The sequence below is a fragment of the Lepisosteus oculatus genome, chromosome 15 (assembly GCF_040954835.1).
Source record: "Lepisosteus oculatus isolate fLepOcu1 chromosome 15, fLepOcu1.hap2, whole genome shotgun sequence".
Classification (NCBI taxonomy): Eukaryota; Metazoa; Chordata; class Actinopteri; order Semionotiformes; family Lepisosteidae; genus Lepisosteus; species Lepisosteus oculatus.
The window spans coordinates 9,544,128-9,568,194 of record NC_090710.1 but is presented as its reverse complement, the minus strand read 5'-3'; positions in this window follow the sequence as shown (position 1 = coordinate 9,568,194).

Below are 24,067 nucleotides of genomic sequence, written 5' to 3'. Positions count from 1 at the left end.
CCTACTGGTCTAGGTGCGTGACTACCAACCGGCAGGTTGTGTGTTCGAATCCAGCTGGTGCTGGACTTTTCATTTTTATTTATTAATTTTTTTATCGTGTAACATAAACATATTACCGTATGCAAACTGTACTGTATACAGTATGTATATGTATATTTAATGTCTTAACTGTGCCCGTTTAAGTATTGAATATTCATATCTAATTTTACCACTGAAGGGAAATCTTAGTAGCTGAACATAAAAAGAAGAGGAGCATACTGTAACGCGTGTGAAGGCCATAAACAATATTAATTTTGGAACGTAAACATACAGTATATGGCTGGTCTCGGTACTTTAAAGAGAAAAATACACACCAGTATTCCATTTCTCCCTAAACATTGTAAGCTTCGATGTCTTTAACTAACGTGATACCGGAGTCAACAAGCATACTTTTAGAATTTGATTAAAAGGGAATATAATATGGAATCGCGTATCTCAAGAAATTAATAATGATATAATTATATTCATGTTGCAAAAGAACTGCAACGGACATAAAAACTCCCTTGCTTTTAACAGAGCGTTCCATAATTTCTAACTACGAAGATGCCAGGTGAAAGGATTTGTAAACATATTTTGTTAAAGCAAGTCAGTTTTTTCTGCAACACATAAAATACATTTTTCCAAGAAAGTTTAGCCTTTGTCACTAATGAAACCACTAAATAAAGACATAAATATAGAAATCTTAAGATTTGTTTTATTTAATGTTGGTAGCAGGATGAACTGTCAGAGTGTATATTTTGTCGCAGAGTTGCTGCAAGATGTTAACAGTGAAAAAAGTATTTAGAAATGAGTTATTTCAAGATGAAAAAGAAAACATACACGAAACATGGTTTCATTATGACCAGAATCGGTCTTGAGATATTTTTAACTTGATTTACAGTATTTGAGAGGTATGTCTTAACAACGATACTACAGTGCTTAAGTACTGCTCACGTATATGTTTCTAGGTTTATATTATGCATTTCATACGGTCAAATTACTTTTGAGCAACTAATAAGAAGCGCGAAACGGTATGCGTTTTAGTTTCGTATTGTGCTGGGACCCGTGGATTGATTAGAGATATCAAGTACATACAAGTCATTTTTTAAATGTTGTAGTTTGTCTTGAAAAAATGTTACGAGTACATCATCTATCAACAATTACGCAGGTTCTGTTTCCGTATTGCGGATTTTGGTTACGTAATATTATTTTCTAGATTTCAGGTTGTGAATATATGATTTGGGCAAACAGAGCCGCAAAGAAGTACATTATTGGTTGTTGGTTTTTTTTTTTGCAGTTTTAGCTAGAACAAGCGATGCTTAAACCTTTGTCTGATTCTTGTGAAACTATCCACACGACAGTTACAGTACCTAGGAGTTGACTTCAGTGATGTCACTGATGGGATGTTTCTAAAAATCCATCCTCTGTAAAACGTCTTCTCTAGTTGTCCTGCATATGTATTCGCTAATGAAGCTGTGTGTTCTGAGCCTGGATCTCTACATTTCTGTATGAACCAGCTTAGAGGGCTAAAGACAGCTTGTGTTTAAATTGAGTGTAAGGCAATTTATGCTTCTAAAGTCATGGTCAGCATTTATTTTTGTACTGTGCTGTAAACTTGTTCTGTGCCAAGTCAAATTATTTTATAGCGTTTTTATAGCGTTATCAAATCCGGTGGCGCTGTGTGTTAGTTTACTGACTCCCATGTCACATGGTCTGTGATTGAAACCTGTAAAACCGGTTTAATTTGTCACAGCCAGCACTCTTCAGGTGTGAGGGGTCTTCTGCTCAGAATGAAACGCTAAAATGTTTGTGTATATTCTAATGGTAGTGGGGGCAGGGTGTGTGGGAACAGGTTTGGTTGAAATTGCATTGAAGATCTATGTTCTTCACACCTGAAACATTTTCTCTGAAAGCATTTTCTTCGCAGTTTAACCGATCTTGTTACAGCATGTTACAGTTTACTATTATTAACCATATTAATTTTAAGTGCTTAATGTAAAATCTTGTAAAATTATATTTTCATTGTTCAAATATACATTAAGTCTGACTATCATATAATAAGTTAAATACAAAACTAAAGAAAAAATAGGGTTAAATATAATTCAAAATATTTTGCTAACAATGTTAACTGTTTATGAATAATAAAATGTATTAACTAAGGAGTAGGATGGCACAGTTGTTAGTATGTTTTTTGTTTTGTTTCTTTTTCATAAATACAACAGTAGTGCCTGATGTCTCAGTGGCTTTCAAAATTAAATTATGCATGCAAACCTGTGAACTAGAAAGATAACTAAGATATCCATCCATTATATTCCATAATATCCATTAAATACATCGCGCTGAAATATGTGTGACGCAGTGGTGGCCTGACACGGTGAGGTGCACTGGCAGCTGTATGATGCAGTGGTGGCCTGGCACGGTGAGGTGCGCTTGCAGCTATGTGACGCAGTTGTGGCCTGGCACGGTGAGGTGCATTGGCAGCTGTGTGATGCAGTGGTGGTCGGGTATGTAGAGGTGCACTGGCAGCTGTGTGTTGTGACGCAGTGGTGGCCTGGCACGCAGTGGTGGCCGGGCACGGTGTGGTGCGCTGACAGCTGTGTGGTGTGACGCAGTGGTGGCCTGGCACGGTGAGGTGCGCTGGCAGCTGTGTGGTGTGACGCAGCTGGTGGCCTGGCACGGTGAGGTACAATAATTACAATAATTCGGTGATCAATAATAACAGTTGTATTACATCCATGGAAATATATTCATTATATGCCAGCGAACCTCACCGTGCCAGGCCACCACTGCGTCACAACACACAGCTGCCATTGCACCTCTACATACCCGACCACCACTGCATCACACAGCTGCCAGCGCACCTCACCGTGCCAGGCCACCAATGCGTCACATAGCTGCAAGCGCACCTCACCGTGCCAGGCCACCACTGCATCATACAGCTGCCAGGGCACCTCACCATGTCAGGCCACCACTGCGTAACACCACACAGCTGCCAGTGCACCTCTACATACCCGACCACCACTGCATCACACAGCTGCTAGTGCACCTCACCGTGCCAGGCCACCACTTCGTCACATAGCTGCAAGAGCACCTCACCGTGCCAGGCCACCACTGCATCATACAGCTGCCAGGGCGCCTCACTGTGTCAGGCCACCACTGCGTCACACATATTTCAGCGCCATATATTTCATGGATATTATGGAATATAATAGATGGATATCTTAGTTATCTTTCTAGTTCACAGGTTTGCATGCATAATTTAATTTTGAAAGCCACTGAGACATCAGGTACTACTGTTGTATTTATGAAAAAGAAACAAAACAAAAAACATACTAACAACTGTGCCATCCTACTCCTTAGTTAATACATTTTATTATTCATAAACAGTTAACATTGTCAGCAAAATATTTTGAATTATATTTAACCCTATTTTTTCTTTAGTTTTGTATTTAACTTATTATATGATAGTCAGACTTAATGTATATTTGAAGAATGAAAATATATTTTTACAAGATTTTACATTAAGCACTTAAAATTAATATGGTTATGTAGGGAAAACCGGTTCATGGACGCCAAATATGTAAGAAAAGTGGCTCTCTGAAGGCACCAGTTCTGTAGGGTTTGGGCATTTACTGAGACAATTATTAATTGTAGCAGTAAATCACAAAGTTGATTCTTTTGATGGCTTTAGAGTCCAACCATGCGACATAACTCAAACAATGCACACACACAGGTACTAATACACGAGGATACATTTATTAATACATAGAATATGCATATAAACCTAACAGATCTTATCGAGAGGGTTATCAGAATACAAAAGATATATATTCAATCAGTTACAAAGAGTTACACATATCAAGAGGACATACGTTCAGTATATCATTCATTAAGACCGTTTCGTAAAGTGAACTTGGTTACAACTTCTACATTAGATACTCAAACAAGTACATAACTCTTAGGAATTAAACTGATATCAACTGGTTGGGATAACAATTGAATTCTCGAGCTGTAATGCATTGAAGTTGAATACTCATCCAATCTTTGGGGATTCAGATCTCCTGCGGGCACAAAGAAACAGTTGCAGGCTGTTGCTGTCCAATCCGCGCTCTCTGGCTCCGTGCCAGGCTGTGCTGTGCAGCTTGCGATGGTGCGCTGCTGATGCTCATTGTTGGCTTTAACTAGCAACGTTTGTGCACAGGAGAAAAGATGACTGTGGGTCCCAGCAAGTCAGGAAGAGGACCGGTTCGTTCCTGATGAAGAGCTAGTTCTGAATAGTAATTCAGCTGTCCACAGTTCCGACCTGTTCACGAGGCCTGCTGCTGGTTACTCTCTGGCAACCTCCACTCTAGACTCTAAGAACAAAGGAAAGTTCTGGCATTCGGACACACTGGCCGTTCCGTGGTTGTCCGGGCTGAGTCTCAGGATGGTCAGGAGGTGCGCTGCGAGAATGTCCTGCCCTTGGGAGCCTTCTGCTCCTGGGCCGTCCTGCCCTGGAATTCTCCTTTGAATTCCCTTTAGAATTGTTGAATCAGAATCTGAATCTGAATCTCAATCTCTCAGGCTCTCTGTGTTGCCTGTTTTTACCTGGAGGAACTTCAGCTCATTGATTGGCTGAAAGTTCCATGGGCATCAGAGTCCCACGTGGGTTACTCGGCCCTACCAGTCCCTGATTGGTTGATCAAGGTGAGATATGAGTCACTTACTCCTGACACTTAGTAATGCAGTCCAGATGTCCAACTGGCACTCCCTAGACAGATAGGCACCAATGGATGACCATTGATCATGATAGCCAGGCTTAGCTAAGTGTATCCCCCTTTGGGAGCTGTCCCTTATCAAAAGAAAACAACTTTAAATCAGCCTGCATGAAAAGCTTCTCTGTGGCTGCACCACAAAAGAAAACATCTTGCATGAATAGTTTCTCTGTGGCTGCACCACAGAGATGAACAGAGAAATGGGGCCTCATTTGGGAAGCTCAGAAACACTTAATTCTGCCTTATTATTAAGCCTCACCGCTACAGTTAATAATAGTAAACTGTAACATGCTGTAACAAGATCGGTTAAACTGCGAAGAAAATGCTTTAGGAGAAAATGTTTCAGGTGTGAAGAACATAGATCTCCAATGCAATTTCAACCAAACCTGAACCCACACACCCTGCCCCCACTACCATTAGAATATACACAAAGCACTCAAATCTTTCAAGCTAATGATCAGGTGACCTGAGAGAGAGCGAGAGAAACACCAAGGGGTGCGGAACCAGGGAACTATTTACATGGAAAACGGGCGATCTCCCCAGACTGTCCGCCCGTTTCCCTGTTACCTGGATACCTCTTTATTTAGAGCTCACTAACACTGATTTTTAGTTTAAAGGATTCAAGTAGGGTTTTAGATGAAAGGCAGCGACCTTAATCAAGCCCAAATCATAATTGAACCCATTCAGAGCCTACATTACATTTTAGCGTTTCATTCTGAGCAGAAGACCCTCACACCTGAAGAAGGGGGAGGTGTTTTTTTCTAGAAATCTCGCCCTTTTCTACTTTACAACCGGAGTGCTGGCTGTGACGAATTAAACCAGTTTCACAGGTTTCAATCACAGACCATGTGACATGGGAGTCAGGAAACTAACACAGAGCGCCGCCGGATTTGATAACGCTATAAAAACGCTATAAAATAATGTGACTTGGCACAGAACAAGTTTACAGCACAGTACAAAAATAAATGCTGACCATGACTTTAGAAGCATAAATTGCCTTACACTCAATTTAAACACAAGCTGTCTTTAGCCCTCTAAGCTGGTTCATACAGAAATGTAGAGATCCAGGCTCAGAACACACAGCTTCATTAGTGAATACATATGCAGGACAACTAGAGAAGACGTTTTACAGAGGATGGATTTTTAGAAACATCCCATCAGTGACATCGCTGAAGTCAACTCCTAGGTACTGTAACTGTCATGTGGATAGTTTCACAAGAATCAGACAAAGGTTTAAGCATCGCTTGTTCTAGATAAAACTGCAAAAAAAAAACAACAACCAATAATGTACTTCTTTGTGGCTCTGTTTGCCCAAATCATATATTCACAACGTAAAATCTAGAAAATAATATTATGTAACTAAAATCCGCAATATGGAAACAGAACCTGTGTAATTGTTGATAGATGACGTACTCGTAACATTTTTTCAAGACGAACTACAACATTTAAAAAATGACTTGTATGTACTTGATATCTCTAATCAATCCACGGGTCCCAGCACAAAACGAAACTAAAACGCATACCGTTTCGCGCTTCTTATTAGTTGCTCAAAAGTAATTTGACCGTATGAAATACATAATATAAACCTAGAAACATATACGTGAGCAGTACTTAAGCACTGTAGTATCGGTGTTAAGACATAACTCTCAAATACTGTAAATCAAGTTAAAAATATCTCAAGACCGATTCTGGTCATAATGAAACCATGTTTTGTGTATGTTTCTTTTTCATCTTGAAATAACTCATTTCTAAATATCTTTTTCACTGTTAACATCTTGCAGCAACTCTGCGACAAAATATACACTCTGACAGTTCATCCTGCTACCAACATTAAATAAAACAAATCTTAAGATTTCTATATTTATGTCTTTATTTTGTGGTTTCATTAGTGACAAAGGCTAAACTTTCTTAGAAAAATGTATTTTATGTGTTGCGGAAAAAACTGACTTGCTTTAACAAAATATGTTTACAAATCCTTTCACCTGGCATCTTCGTAGTTAGAAATTATGGAACGCTCTGTTAAAAGCAAGGGAGTTTTTATGTCCGTTGCAGTTCTTTTGCAACATGAATATAATTATATCATTATTAATTTCTTGAGATATGCGATTCCATATTATATTCCCTTTTAATCAAATTCTAAAAGTATGCTTGTTGACTCCAGTATCACGTTAGTTAAAGACTTCGAAGCTTACAATGTTTAGGGAGAAATGGAATACCGGTGTGTATTTTTCCTTTAAAGTGTCGATTCCTGGAATTTGACTGGCTGACACCCCTCTGAAGTGGTTCCATAAAATCTGGTATACGGAAAAGAAAGCGTTGATAAATACAAGTGTCTTTTAATACACTCTTTGCTGTGCTCTTGAGGATCCTTGTGATATTTTAAGCTCTAGTTGAATGATAGGTGTTGCATTTTAAATAATTTTCGTAGTTAGAAATTATGAAACGCCCTGTTAAAAGCAAGGAAGTTTTTATGCCCGTTGAAGTAAAACAAAATGCCTGACAAAGTATGGCTTGGACAGATTCCAGGTGCTTGTACAAATGTGCTAAAGAAATTATACTTTGAGTATACAGCTTGTCCAAAGTCATCCATTATTAATACTATTAGTAATATCTTCAGTAAAGGCTTTGATGCATAAATATTTCTGATAAAGGTAGGTTGTGTACTTTTGTCCAACTGAGCAATCTTGCTTTCATAAAATATACCAACATTTTAATGACTGATGATTAACATGCTGTAATACACAGTTCAAAATTAAAGGCTCAAATGCTGCACATGAGAGGTTAAGCTCCCCCTGGTGGTTTTACAAGGCGACACCGGATAGTTAGTCACGTGACACACGTGAACTGCGTGATACCCCGGTGGGCGTGTCGCGGTATGCCGCGAAATACCTCACCCATTTTGAATGGCTGCATCTGTAGTTATGGCAAGGTAAAAGTGGGAATCTGATTTTTTTAAACATTTTTTAAACAAAATCAAAAATAAGAAACAATGACATGTCCCAGCCTAACTTAAATTATTTTCCATTTTGAAAAGAGAATAAAAGAAACACAGCGTTTTTCCTGTGGAGCCTTCTCCACGTGTGAGAATTCAAGAGATTGAGATTGAAATCAGCAGCTGATATAGCATAAGAGAACAAAAGCTGGGAGTGTGGAGGAAGTGGGAACAGGGGGAGGCAGAGTGAGCAATCGGGTGGTGCTAAGTCAAGTGAGGTGAAGAGAAGTGTGAAGAACTTAATGCAAATTAATGTTTCTGGCTTGGGTGAGGGTCTGTTGATGAAAAAAGAGTGCATTTCTGCAAAGTCATCGCAGCCTGAGGAACTGTGAAAAAGTGTAAGAGTTTTTAGCATGTCTGGGGTGAAATTAGTTGTACAGGAGATAACTGTGTGAATCTGTGGGTTTGTAATAGACTGAAGTAGAGAGTTGTGGATGATTAATGGATAGGTCTATGTCTAGAAAAGGAAGAGTAGTGGAAGATACGTTAACTGTATATTTGAGGGATGGGTGAAAGTTGTTGAAATTATGCAGGGAGTGGTAACCCTAGCTGGTCATTAGAGTATGTGGCGGCATCGATGCAGTCATGCATTGCCTGTACAGGTCATGGACAAAGCCAGTGTAGGAAGCAAAGAAGCATTCTTCTACCCAGACGACAAAAATATTGGAATTGCTGGGTCCCATCCTGGTGCCTATGGTGACTCCACTAACCTGTTGATAAAGAATGTTATTTTATGAAAAAGCATTCATTGTGAGGACCAATTCTGCAAGACGTACAAGGGTGTGGGTGGGTGGATCAAGTACTGTGCATTTGAGGGCTATAAGACCATAATTGTAGGAAATGACAGTGTACAAAGATGTGATGTCCATGGTAAAAATTTAACATTCTGGGCCCTGAAACTGGAAATCGTTAAAAAGTTGGTTAGTCTCCTTAATATATGAAGGAAGTCCTTCGATCAGCGGTCGTAGTCACTGTTGGAGAGGAAGGTAGGTGGAAGTGTTGGTTAGTTGTTTGGAGGCTTCATTAACATATAGGTATTTTTGCCATACCACAACAGTGCCTCCTTTGTCTGCTGGTTTGATGACACTATCATCTTTATTGTGGAGAGATTGGAGCATCTGTTTTTAGATAGATATGAACACAACTTAATATGCACGAAAAGCAGGCGATTTTTCTTCCTCATTATATTCATAGAATCTTGGTAAATGCTGTAATTTAAAATAATTTTGCCAATACAACACGAAACATATACTCAAAAAATCACATTCGTCTCTAAAAAACAGGAATTTAAACCAGGAATTACTTGGCTAAATGTACATCAGTGACTATTGGGAATGTGTATTGATGGAGAGTGATATTACAGCCCACTTCCCTTGGCCCCTACTTGCAGGGTGATAATGCGCTAGCTGGCAGGCACAAAGTTATTCCTCGTTTCCGAGTATCCTGGATATGGTCTGGAGATTCATTCATTCGTGTGATTACTAAAAGACCTGCTGATCTGCTTTACACCACAGGTAGAGAGGAGAACGTGATTTTGGGTGTACAAAACGTGTTGTTTTTTCAAAATTAAAGTGTTTTAAACGTTTAAATAAAAAGTAAACAATAACTTAGTTAACACAAAGATTCTAAGCTGATCACTAGGAAGAAAAATTACCATTTTTTTGCATCAAAGGTGTTTTGTTAACTATCTAAACCCATTTTTATGGCTTTTAAAGTCATGTAATGTCTAATTTAGGTGGGGACACATCATTATTTCTTATTTTAGATTTTCTTTAAAAATTAAAATAATCAGTTGCCCATCATGCCACACAATATTATGTTATTCTTTTTACATTTTTGAGAGACTTCAGAACGCTTTGATTGATGTATAAAAAATGTAGCATAATGCATTCTCATGTTATGAACTAGCTTACACCTGGGATCTACTTTTTTACTTTATTGAGGTTTCTAAGAATGCAACCAGGTACTTGAAATTGTTTAAATAAAAGCTGTGAAAATGTTCAGAAATCGCAATCTTTAAAATGCCTATATTTGAAGTCTCTGTGTCATTTTTCACAAAGTTATTGACATCTAAAACATCATGTCTAATAAATAGACGTTTTAATTAGATTCCTAAGTTATTGTTGTTTATGATGATATGTTAAGAGATGTTATTCTCCTGTTCTTTTTATGCTCAGCTACCAAAATTTCCCTTTAGTTGTAAAATTCCATATTAATATTCCATATTAAATGGATTTGAACATGCATGAACATGTAAAGAGATTAAATGAAGCAAATGTATTTTGATGTATTTATAAATACAGTACATTCTTGACAAAGTCTGAATGACAGATATAAGATGGGTTACATCATGCATGAAACTTTGGCATCATTGATTAAAAATAATACCAATGTTATTTTGAACACTAGCATGTAACTAATGGCTGTGATTCTCTGCATAGAATAAATGTAACATGTCACCATTTATTGTATTATGCAACTTCCATATTGTCATTTTATGAATAATTAAGTTAAGGTCCACCTATACATCCAGACAGCTGCATGAAATGGATCCCATATTGAAGCAAAAAGTATTTGCCATGTATTTTGCTAGTTTAAGAGATTAAATTGACATTTTCCCATAAACAGTGGGTAGAGTGCAAAGTTACCATTGTAGCGGCAAGGCTTATAAAAAATACAGGAATTATGTTTGCTGCTCCCTTGCCAGTCTCTCTCTATTCCTCATCTCAGTGGTTCTGAATACAGAGAGGCCATTCCATTTGGTTCACATTTAAGCTGTTTTTCTATCTTATAGAATATCTTGATAAGGAACAACTTCCAAGGCTGAGATATTCCAGCAACCCTAATAAATGGTCATCTCTGGCACCTTACTGTCTGGAAGATTCCTTGAGAGAGTCGCATCCCAGGTTGTTTACAACCCTAATTTCAGAGAGCATGGTTACTCATCCTCCACCTTGGTCAGCCAATCAGGAACTGGAAGGGCAGGACAACCCCACGTGAATGCCAACGGAACATTCAACCAATGAACAACCGTAGTTATTCCAGATAAAACAGGCAGCACAAGGCCCAGAAGTGGCTCCTCCAGGACATTCTCAGACTTATCTCGGACAATCACGTAACGGCCAGTGTGTCGGAGTGCCAGGACTTTACTTTGTTCTAAGACTCTAGAACAGAGGTTGTCTACGTGTAACCAAAGGATCTGCCCGAGGTTAGCCTAGCAGCAACCCTCGTGAACCGCCGGTACCCCACTGCAAACGCTTGCCTGATCAACGAGTGAACTACGGTCGGAACTGTTGACAGCTGAATCTCAGGATTCAGGACTAGCGCTACATTGGGAATGAGCTGGCCTTCCTGTCTAAAGAGTGTGACTTGTTTGGACCCTCTGTCACTTTTCATGTGCACAATCTCTGCTAGTTAAACCAAGATTGACTAGCCTGTCTTCAGAGAGCCCACTGTCTGGCACCAGGCTGCCACAGCCTCCCGCTGTTCCTTTGTGTCCATGGGAGATCTGAATCCACACAGATTGGATGAGTATTCAACATTTTGCATTACAACTCGAGAATTCAACTGTTACCTCAACCCCAGTTGATATCAATTTGATTCCTATGAGTGATGTACTTGCCTTTGTGTATCTAATTTAGAAGTTGTAATCAATGTTCATTTACGAAATGGTATAAATGAATGGTATACTGAATGTATGATTCTCCTGGTTTGTAACTCTTCATGATTGAATATATATCTTTTGTATTCTGCTGACCCTCACTCTTAAGATCTGTTATGTTTATATACACATTTTATGTATTAATAAATGTAGTGTCGTGTATTAGTATCTGTGTGTGTATGTTGCTGAGTTATCCCGCAAGGTTGGTTTTCTAATAGCCATCAAAGAATAATTTTGTGATTTACTGCTACAATTAATAATTGTCTCAGTAAATGCAAAAAAAACCTTTTTAATATTGAATATTTATATGGAATTTTACCACTGAAGGGAAATCTTAGTAGCTGAGCATAAAACGAATAGGAGCATAATGCATATGAAGGACATCAATGATATTAATTTTGGGACATAAACATACAGTATTACAGTATCTGGCTGGTCTCAGTACTTTAAAGAAAAAATACACACCAGTATTCCATTTCTCCCTAAACATTTTAAGCATCGAAGTCTTTAACTAACATGTGAAATAGCGTGTATAAAAAGTGGTAGTTTTAAGCTTTTCTGCTTTATACTGCAACACAGTAATGCACGCTGTATAATGTCTGTTGATTCTGTATTTGTAGGGCTGTTTCACCCTTGCTTATGCGACCTTCCTGGTAGCCTGCTGGTCTTTGTGCTGGAATAATAGCCCACAGGTTGTGTGATCAAATCCAGCCGGTGCTGTGACTTTTTCTTTTAACAAACATTTCTTTGAAAAAATAGAATACCAATATTATGGACAATTAATTGACAATAAATATACAAAAGCATATATTCAATTTGGGAAATAGTTTTAATATGTAAATAGTTCACTGGTTCTGCACCCCTGGTTTCTCTCTCTCTCTCGCTTGCTCGCCCCCCCGCCCTCTCAATTCAATTCTTTAGCATGACCCTGGTTCTGCACCTCTGGGTGTTTCTCTTTCACTCGTTTGCTCGCCCTCCCCCCCTCTCCATTCAATTCAAGGTGCTTTATTAGCATGACCGATGGATATAATCAGTGTTGCCAAAGCAAATAAAATAATGAAATTCACATGAAACAAAACAAAAAATAACATTAATATAAAGTCTACAGACATATTACAGACATTTACAACAATTACATATTATAGAATATTTACATGTAATGTAGACAGAAGGAGCATTATTGGGAGACAGGCTCACCGTTCCTCAGGCTGTGACAGGAGATCACATACTGGGCTGCCAGTTCAACTAAGTACCCTTCTCCCTCTCCCAGTAGGATTGGGACCCGTTGTGATTCTGGCAGGTGTGGGAACTCTGGTACTAGATTTCTGAGTTTAGGGAAGAATGTTTCTCTGATCCCAGAGTATCTGTCACAGTGCAGTAGGAAGTACACCTCTCTCCATTTCTCCCCACTGGCAGTGGTAGCACAGTCTCTCTATCTCACCCTCCCCCCCCTCTCAATTCAATTCAATTCAATTCAAGGTGCTTTATTAGCAGGGCTCGTCGTGTGTCTCTCTTTGGTCTGGGCGCGGGAAAGCTCGCTGGCAGGTGGTGACGGAGAAGAAAATAAAGGCAGCTTTTAACTCCGCAAGTCACACACCAATACTCCATTTCTCCCTAAACATTTTAAGCACCAAAGTCTTTCATGTGTTTTTCATCACTCTCTGTGGGAGTGCTGGCTGTGACGAATTAAACCGGTTTCACAGGTATTTTCAAGTGGTCGAGTCTTCAGCGGGAGGGGGGAACAAGCTGCCCAACCGTGTGGAATGCCATAGAACCCCAAACAGACAATACACACTAGCCAAATATTTGACCAAGATATCCAGACACAGCTGTATGAGCTCCACCAGTAAAAGTCAAAGTATTACGCTGGTCCACACTACTTGCAACCGTCATTTTAAATGAACTACTTTATTTTTTCATCGACAAAAAGTAATACCCACCACAGCATTCCGGTGATCTAACTAACAAGCTTTTTTATCTACGCTAAGTAGTCTTTAAAATTTCTTCACTACACAGTGAAGTCAAAATCCCGGGATGTGTCTATGTATGCTGGGCAAACGCTCCGAGGTAAAATTCTTCCAGCATTGGGGTACCTTTAAAGTGGAGACAACGGCACCGAAATTTTTTGGCATGCATAAAAAACAGCAATTCTGTCAGTAAGCCCTAAATTAATTAATAGCAAATATGGTTTACATAAAAGACATTTTTCCAAGAAAGTTTAGCCTTTGTCACTAATGAAACCACTAAATAAAGACATAAATATAGAAATCTTAAGATTTTGCTAAAATGTATTTAAAAATAAAAATGATTACAAACGCCAGCAGAGAGAGAGAGTGCTTAGTTTAACAGCACCTAGACAAAAATACAATGCTTTTAATCATTCTTAATCAGATGGTGAGAGTAAAGGGGGAGCGATAAGGTTGAAGGTGAGGAAAAAGAAGTTAAAAAGGGGGAAGCTTAATTTACTAGAACAGGGGAGGGATGTTGGTTTTGCAGAAGGGGCAGGGCTATTTAAATTAGGTCTATTTGGGAATGTGGAGTTACATGTTCTGGCTGTTTGTGAATTATCATTGTTTAATATGGAGTGTTGAGGTATAGATTTTGTGTAATGCTTTATGTTGAAAATTGAGATGGATTTTGTTTATGATAAAGAGGATAAACTGGGATGGGAGGACGGTTTGGTTTTGCATAAGGGGTGGGATGATGATAATTGGAAGAATTTGAGAGAGTTTGCGGGCTGCTTTTGGTTTGTATTTCGAATAATTCGTACAAGATATTGAGATTTGTTGATAACTGGAGGACGGTTTTGCTTTAATGGTTTGATATATTTGATTTTGTATTGTGGTTGTTATGTTTTTTGTTGGTATTTTGTTTATATGGTTGTTTTTGTTGGTTGTTCGTTATTATGGTTATTATGGTTATTGTGTCATTTTTGATTATTGGATGTAATCCAATCTCACACCAGTAGAGAGAGAGAGAGACACACACACACACACATTCGGGAATGTGAGTCTGATTAAGAATGAATAAAAGCATTTTTACACCACCTGCCAGCCGACTCTCCCGTGCCCTGACAAGACAGAGACACACGACCAGCCCCCCGAGAGAGAGAGGGCGAGAGTTTATCTTCTTTTAGTTTCGTACCCAAAGGGCCTTGAATATCAGATCAGATTCCTTTCCCCCCATGGAAAGACAGACACATGTTTTCACAGTTTAGAAGTCCCCAAGATAAAACATCAACTTTATTTAAACTCCAATGAACGTATTAATGGTTTTTATTTACCATACTCTTAGGGAACATGTCACCAGCCATCTGCATTGAACGATTAAAAATAAAAACGATTGCGATTGGCACTCCTGTAGCTTTTTCACAAAACCTCCTTTTTCACGAAACCTTCAACAGAGCTGTTCAACCGGTTTTTATCGGGCACCTCTTATGTCAGGCGTAAGCGATAAATATACAGTATTTAGCTGAAAAGCTGCATAACGCAAGACATTTCGTTACCCTAGGAGGTTTCATGAAAAGCACATTGTGCTGCTGTAATAGTTTAAAATAATTAAAAGTCTAAACAGTATCATCTTATTTATGGGTTGCAATTTTAAAAAAAGTCAAAAACCGCGCTCAAAATGCAATTAAGCGCATTCTGGCTAGAGGAGACACCCAAATTAATAATGTAACATGCTACTGTTTGTGCTTGGATAAAGTTATACTGCTATTTACTTAGACACGCGATTCCATGTTTTATTTTGAATCCCCGGCAGAACCGGGCATCCATAAGAATCAAGTACTGTAATAAGTTTATTACATGCTAAAAAAAAAGAAAGAAAACACATTCCATAAGAATCAGCGTCTTTATATAACACCTTTAAAGGTGGTTTCTCAAAACGCTTTACAGGATAAAAACAACAATAACAACAACAATATTGTATTTCATTGCACTTTGACAGATGGTTTTTATATCAACTGTTGATTTAAAGTTTGACAGTAAATGTTTATATTGTAACACATACAGCCTCCATTTCTTAATAAAAATGTAAAAAATTGTTTGAGCAGCCTTAGAGGGGGTCTGCTCTCACAATCCTCCGTACACTCAAGTGAAAAATTAATAACGCCAATGTAAACGTCGTATTTACAATTTGTTGATAATGAAAATGTTAAGTTCTCTAAAGCTTTGTGATAATTTTCCCAGTTTACCCATTGTTATTAAAAATGACTTGGATTTGAACATGTTGTGATATTTAGAAATATAAAAGTCATGTTCTATATTTATGTCTTTATTTAGTGGTTTCATTAGTGACAAAGGCTAAACTTTCTTGGAAAAATGTCTTTGCTGTCTTGCTGATAGGTTAAGTTTTCGAAACTCAGCCCCAAAGTTATGTGACTGATTTTTCATCCTGTTTCATTGGTTAAACGCAATGATCACAAGCAGCACCATGGTAACTGGGATGTGTAGTTTTTAATTCAGTTTGAATTATAACTGTACGTACTGTCTTCATATTTGGCCAGGGCTTTAAAGAGAGGGCGCACCAAAAATATTCGTTGCCATTATCTCCATTTTAAAGGTACCCCCGTGCTTGAAGAATTTTACCTCGGAATGTTTGCCCAGCGTACATGGGCACATCCCGGAATTTTGACTTCACTGTATAATGAAGAAATTTTAAAGACTACTTAGCGTGGATAAAAAAGCTTGGATTCCCATGGACAGTATCTTATACTTTACACATATCTTTTTCTGTTGTCTTTGTTGATCTCTTGAGGATCCTGCTTCTGCACCCCTGGGTGTTACACTCTCTCTTTCTCTCTCTTTCTCTCGGGCGTACAGGCTGTGTGTTGGCTCGCGGTGTTGGCGGGCGGGGATATCTGTCTCTGGTTGGGGGTGCTGGAGAGCCGGGCTGTCAGGTGGTGACGGAGAAGAAAAATAAAGACATCTTTAACTCCGCAAGTCTGAGTTCTTGTGTCCGTCCTATCCGAACCCAAAAGCAGGTGGTGTACAGCTTTTTAGTATAGATTACACTTTTCTAAAATGTATTTAAAAAATAAAAACGATTACATTCTAATCTTTCCATGTTTGATCCCAAAATCCCAAGAAAAATAAATCTAAACAGGGAGAAAGCTATGCTGAAAGTTTATTAAGATACTTAGAAGACAAAGATAACAATTTATGTTGCATTTGTCTGTGAATAAAAAAATAGGTATAATTAAACACGCATTTGCGATTTAAATCGATATAAATGTCTACATTGTAATGCATACTATAAAGCCTCCATTTCTCCAAATTTAAAAGATCATTTGCGCAGCCTAAGAGGGGGGGTCTACTCTCAGTGACAGCTGACAATCCTCCATACACTCAAGTGAAAAATTAATAATGCCAATGTAAACGTCGTATTTACAATTTGTTGATAATAGAAAAGTTAAGTTCTCTAAAGCTTTGTGATAGTTTACCCAGGCAGCAAAAGATCAGCTACACTGGGAAGATGCAACACCGAAGATATGATTAATAACCTTTTAAATCTGAAGTGAGATCTAAAGGGATCTCCCCCACACACACACACACGATAGAAGCAGGAAGCAGAAGCAGGGACAGTTGTCAGAAGGAAAGAAGGTGACTATTGGTTGTTATTAAAAATGACTTAAATTCGAACATATTGTGATATTTAGAAATATAAAAAGTCAATTAATTGTCCATAATATTGCTATTCTATTTTTCAAAGAAATGTTTATTAAAAGAAAAATCACAGTGCCGGCTAGATTTGAACACACAACCTGTGAGTTACTAGTGCGGCACGTAGACCAGTGGGCTACTGGGGAAGTCACATGAGCAGAGGCAAAACAGTCCTACACAGCCCTGTTGCAGTACACGAATATAATTATATCTTTATTAATTTCTTTAGATATGCGATTCCATATTAGCAGAAAAGCTTAAAACTACCACTTTTTTACACGCTTTTTCACATGTTAGTTAAAGACTTCGATGCTTAAAATGTTTAGGAAGAAATGGAATACTGGTGTGTATTTTAGTACTGATTCCTGGAATCTGACTGGCTGACACCCTTCTGAAGTGGTTCCATAATATCTGGTATACGGAAAAGAAAGCATAGATAAAAAAGTTTGGATTCTCGTGTATCTGATACAAGTATCTTTTAATACAGTCTTTGCTGTGCTCTTGAGTATCCTTGTGATATTTTGAGCTCTGGTTGAATGATAAGTGTCGCAGTTTAAATAATTTTCGTAGTTAGAAATAATGAAACGCTCTGTTAAAAGCAAGGGAGTTTTTATGTCCGTTACAGTAAAAGAAAATGCCTGACAAAGTAGGGCTTGGACAGATTCCAAGTCCTTGTACAAATGTGCTAAAGAAATTAGCAAAAAAAGTCATTCCTTTATCTTATTGGCTAGCTAATGTCCTGTCCTTGTTAGTTAGATCAACGAAATGCTGTGGTGTTTGTCAAAGAAAAAAATACAAGTATTTTCATTTAAAATGACGGTAAGAAAGAATGTGGACCAGCGTAATATTTTGAGTTTACAGCTTGTCCAAAGTCATTCATTATTAATACTATGAGTAATATCTTCGGTAAAGGCTTTGATGCATAAAATATTTCTGCATAATTAAAATATTTATGATAAAGGTAGGTTGTGTACTTTTGCCCAACTGAGCAATCTTGCTTTCATAAAATATACCAACTTTTTAATGATGGATGATTAACATGCTGTAATACACAGTTTAAATTTAAAAGCTCAAATGCTGTACATGAGAGGTTAAGCTTTATTGGCTCCTCCTGGCGGTTTTACAAGGTGATTCTGGATACTTTCCGGCATGACGTCAAATGACGCGATGTACCGCGTGATACTTCGTCACGCCCACCGCGGTGTACCACGAAACACTCCACGCATTTTGAAGGGCTGAATCTGTACATCCTAATATCATCTTTGCACAAATTTCTTGCTGTGTGCTTAATTACATTATTTCAATATTTACAATTACATTTTTGATATTTTATTCTGAAGTTATATTTTAATTAATTTTAACATTGTAATTTAAAATATCTGACCCCTATCATTTTCTACACATAATATCACAGGCTTTCACAATTACAATTACAAAATAAAATAAAGTCACATTATGTCTATAATCTACACATAAATAACCTATTGAGTTAGCATTTTATAATTGATATAGTCTAAAACACTATAAATAGTATATTATACAAATATACAGAAAGTGCATCATTTTTCAAAATTGAAATGGATGTAGACAGTGATAACTCCAAAGTTCTATAGAACTGACATTCAAATACATATTATTATTATTTGTGTAGAGCATGCTAAGAACAATAAAATGGTACATTAGATTTTATGTTATATAAATATATTTCTCACATTAATGAACACTGTTGCCTTTGACAAACAAAATGAAACAAGATTGATGCCAGGTTAATGAACATGCAGTGATGTCTGATAATTAAATATTAATTTTCTTATCAGTGTTGCCATTTGTTTTATATGGCCATACTCACAGTGTGTGATCAGGGTCATTAAGTAAAATTCAAGCTTTGATCACATGCAGTGCCTTGCAAAAGTATTCAGACCACTGCAAACGTTTTCAGAATTTGTTGCTTTTAAAGCAACTAGTATTTAATGTGTTGTTTAAAACTATCCATGTTTTATGTTAAATGTGTTATTTATACAACCTACTCAAAATATTAAAAACAAAAAAAAGAAAGAAGCAAATATATCACATGAAAGTCACCTTCAAAGGTTTTTTAAGTTCTCTTGTCAATCGAAAATTTGACTTAAACATTATACAGGTCGAAAAAGAAAATTCAAAATTAGAGCCTTAGTGTACATCTTTAAAGGTGGCATCACAGCAATGTAGGTTCTATTTGCTAACAGGACGAGACATCACATTTTGATGTTAAAGTTTGTTTAGTTTGCTTCATGAGGAGATGGAAGGCGAGTATATGGCATGAAGCACAACACTTTGTTTCGCTAAAGTTTCAGAACAAGGAAGCATTGAACTGAAATACTATATACATTAACCACTCCACCTTGGCTCCATAAATGATTATTGAGTACTGTCAATCATTATCTACAAAGGAATCATAACAACAATTAAAAGGTTTTTGAGAAAATATTTTTTACAGATTATTGTTATTAATAGTTGATTCTTTTGGTGGTTGTTTAATGAGAAAGTGCCATTTTTACATTGCATTTTAAATTCTATATAAATAGAATTCTATATAAAAGCTAATTTGATATGAAAACAATAGTAATATTTTTTCACTTGGTCTGTTCTAGAATAGTGAACAGCATAAGTTGACTTATGCACATTCATTAAGCAGAAATATTCAACTCATTTCAGTCCAAGGAAAAGTTTAAGTTCCAGTCCTGACTGAATTAACACATTAATTAATGTGTTATTAATGTGAATTAATTACTTTTAACGCTACCATTTTGCTTTGTTACAAACTCAAATAGCAACATATTTGAACAGAATGTATGTTTTGTACTACATGTTTAACAAAACATACTTAACATTTTGATAGGGCATAATCATTTTTATTGTAAAAGAACATTTTGTGAAATATAGAAACCCCCCTGGAGACACTAAATATAAGTTGCTCCCCCTTTTGGAGCAATAACAGCCTCAAGTCTCTTGCGGTATATTATAACCATCTTTTCATAATTTGTAGGTTTCATGTTTGCCCACACTTTCTTGCAAAACTGCTCCAGCTCTTGCAGATTAATGGGGGAGTAGTGTATAGCAATCTTCAGTTCCTGCCACAGATTTTCTCTGGGACTTAAGTCTTGACTTTGACTGGTCTACTCAGGAACTTGCACCTTCTTTCTAAGCAACTCAAGAGTTGCTTTGGTTTTGTGTTTTAGGTAATTGTCCTAATGAAATATGAATCTTCTTCCCAGTTACAGATCTTTTGCAGACTGTTCCAGGTTTTGCTTCAGGATCTGCATATATCTGGATCTGCTCCATCCATTCTTCCCTCTATTTTGACAATGAAAAGCAACTCCACAACATTAACAAGGAGTGTTAATGCTAAGCAAGTGAATACTTTTCTAAAAGTTTTTTTTAAGTTGTTCATATTTTTATCTCCAAGCTTTTAAACACATTGATATTGAGGAGGATGTTGTCTGGAACAAAAGGGGCAAAAAATGTAAATCTTTCCAGTTTTCAGGTTGTAACACAATAAAAGGAGGTACCATCCAGTAGGGATCAATACTTTCTACACCCACTGTATGTGTAAAGGGTACTTCAGTAATGTTCAGACATATATTGTGAGCATCACTGATTTGAAACGTTGCAGTAAGCTTATAATCTTTAAAATGTTGACCTAGTGACAAGCATCAGAATTTGTCTATGCATTATGTTTCTTGATATTCTGATGGGCCACCACTGGCAATGGCCAGATAAGGAATGTGGGAACAAATTGCTATCAGTTAGTCTGGGTTCATCTATAATAACTAATGCAGGCATTCTCTTGCCCAGTTTTCCTGCGAGGAGGAATTCAGCATTGATTAACATTGATTTAACAGGAAAACTCATCATTGTGGAATATGGTATTCATGAGTAGCCTCTGTATAACTAAAAAAACACCTATCATTTTGAATTAAAATACAAACATTTTTGTTTTCACTGCTGCCGCCTTGTGGAAACCAAAAGGTATACAAATCCACCTCTCTTTTATTCCTTGACAGTTATAATTCCAAAAAAAATATCTCAGATGACTTGCTCCATTATACATTTTGAAACTGAGCTTAAATTGCCTTGAACCAGTGCCTTAAACTATGATTACTTTATAATTTAGTACTGTTCTTGATAAAATTTAAAACAGGTCTGAGAAATCACAGACCTTACTGTGCTTTTCACCAACCCTGAGGATTTGTAGTCTTGTGTGACTCATATAATACTATGGAAGCACATGCTGAATTCTCAAGGTTGTTTGAACATAAGGACTGTTATAAATGAGAGGAGACTGAAGAAGTCCAATGGGTTGACTTTATCAACGCCCTTGGAAAAATAATATTACATGCTAAGGGGTTTGAATAATTGAATAAAGAAGGTTGAAATTCTAAAAAGAATGTGAAAATAAGGTCCTGACACCAGCTTGCTGTGCAACAAATGATAAAACTTAATAATCATGTACCTCCTGTTTCCCAGGGAAAATAGAGTGACATGTGAGAAAATATTGTTTTTGGTACTTGGCACTGTGAGGAGTAATAATGGAATAGACTTTAAGAGACAATTATTTATTCACAATTATTTACAAACACAATCATGTCTACTCCTTATATATACAATTATTTACAAGGACTATGACAACTCTGCCTTCTACTGATCCGGGAAACAGAACTCATCCCTGCAACCCTGCAGTTATAATTTTACCTTACAAAACTGTAATTTTTTTCAAGACAATACTTTAAAATGCTAGGAGAAATATAATATGAACATATAAAATACCAACTGAAAGTAAGGAAAAGAGAGGGCAAAACACATCAATTAAAAACACCCAAATTTATTATTTTGTTTCTAAAGTAACTTTGCGGATATTTTAGAATACTTCTCAATACATTAATTTTAAAATAAACATTATTCGTACAAAGTTCCAAACTGGAGACCTTCCAGTAGCTCTGTCAACTTTCAGCTCTTCAAAACATCTTTCTTCAGCATATATTCATTTTAAGCATTCAGTTTTGTCTCAAGGTATTCAGTTTCCTTGTATATGCTACAGTGGCTTTGATTTTATTTTTCTTGGGTTTAATTGGATTGGATTAGTTGGACTGAAGTGCACAGTAGTGTTGTTTCTTAAACCACTGAAAACAAACCCACAGCAAACTCAAACAAGCTTGAACAAGTAATTAAAATGAAACCCTTTGAAAGTAAACCAAGACAGTACTGAAGCCTGAGCAAAGCTTTAGGTTTTATCCCCTTTTTCACACTCCAGGATTTTCATGTGACGACCTTCCAATGAGAAAGAGTCGCCAAGGAAAACTCTGCATAAAAAAATAGCAAAAAGGTTGAAAGATTTTGCTGTCTGGTAGTTATTATGCAAACTTTCACATCACAATGTAAAATAAAATCAAGACATAAAGCTATAAAGAGACCATGACGTATTTAAAACATCTTGTTTTTTGGAATTTGCCAAATCAATTAGATTAACTTAAATTCAGTATTTCAGGTATCTGGAAACTGAATTATTTGTTATGTTATAAAATATTGTGGTGTTAACTGCGATAAGAAATCAATTCAGTACACAAATAGAGGAGGTGTTAGTGATTCACACTTTGTTTCTTTATCTTTTATTTTTATATGGTTTGGATGTATTTTATTTTGCAATTCAAACAGTCACTGAAATGCTGATTGGAAAAACAAAGTTTTTGACTGTAAAAGAAGCCACATCAATGACAGTACACCAAAGGCTCTTTGGCATGTGTGTTCATCCTTTTAAGAATCAGAATTCAGATTTAGCTGCCAAGCTGGATAAATCTGTTATCACCCACAAACAGATAAAGACCAAATCAAATCAGAGAGAAAGCTGATACAGTGAGCTCCTCTGCATTTCCCTGGATATATGAATCACACAGCAAAAGCTGCAAGGGGTACTATTGTCCTTGGCAAAATGATGCTATGATGAATTTCAATCAGATAACAGACAGTATTAAGTTTAAAAGGTCCTGGCATCCCAGCTTCTTGATGAGAACTATACACCAAGCAAAATATGGTAATCACAGAAAATGTAATCTTCTTCAGTTACTTCATAAGACTGGTGGTTGTCATTTTGACAATCCTGTGGTAGGTGTTGACTAAACACCTTAATAATGAAAACAGCATCTTTGATGGATATAGCATAGCCTCCCCCATTTTCACTAGTAGTCAAGTAGACTGTTGCAAAAACTCGTAAATGAGAGTACTTTATGCTGAAGCATATTACAACAAATGTCAAGGCACTACAGTACAATTTGTGGATATTGTCATGCCTTATAAAGGTACTCTCAATCTGTCTTAAAATGGCACTAGGCACATTATTTGTTAATCAGATTGCAGTATTTATGGTCTGCTGAGATACTAATATCTTTCTGGAGCTAATACTGTTATTTGGTTTTTGAAGGAGGATAGATCTGAATGAGCAGTGAAGCAATGCATGACAAAATTATTTTGTGTTTTTACTGCAGGTTTTTATCTTTTAGTGCTAAAGCAGTAAAAAGAAGTAATCAGGACACAGCAATATAAAATTTCTATAAGTACAGATAGCAGACTGATGGAATAAATAAGGTAAAAGTATATAAATAAAATATTAAATATAATTATGTATTTAATTAATTTATATACATTTGTTTCAAAAGATTACAGTCCGATCTGAATGTGCTTTCAATTATGTTGCTACTGTGGGTTATGTTCTGAATATTACCAGTAAGACAATTTATTAATTAAATCATCAAACTACAACAAGCATAAATCCTTTCAAGAGATATTGTATGTTTGTTTAATTCCCCAATAATTACAATGAGATCAATCCTTTAAATTCTTTCATCACAAAGTTGATGACAAACTTAAAATAGAAGGTAACTAAGCACATAGTTGTAAAGTATTTATTAATACTGATGGAAAAAGAAATGCAACATTTTCTGGAATG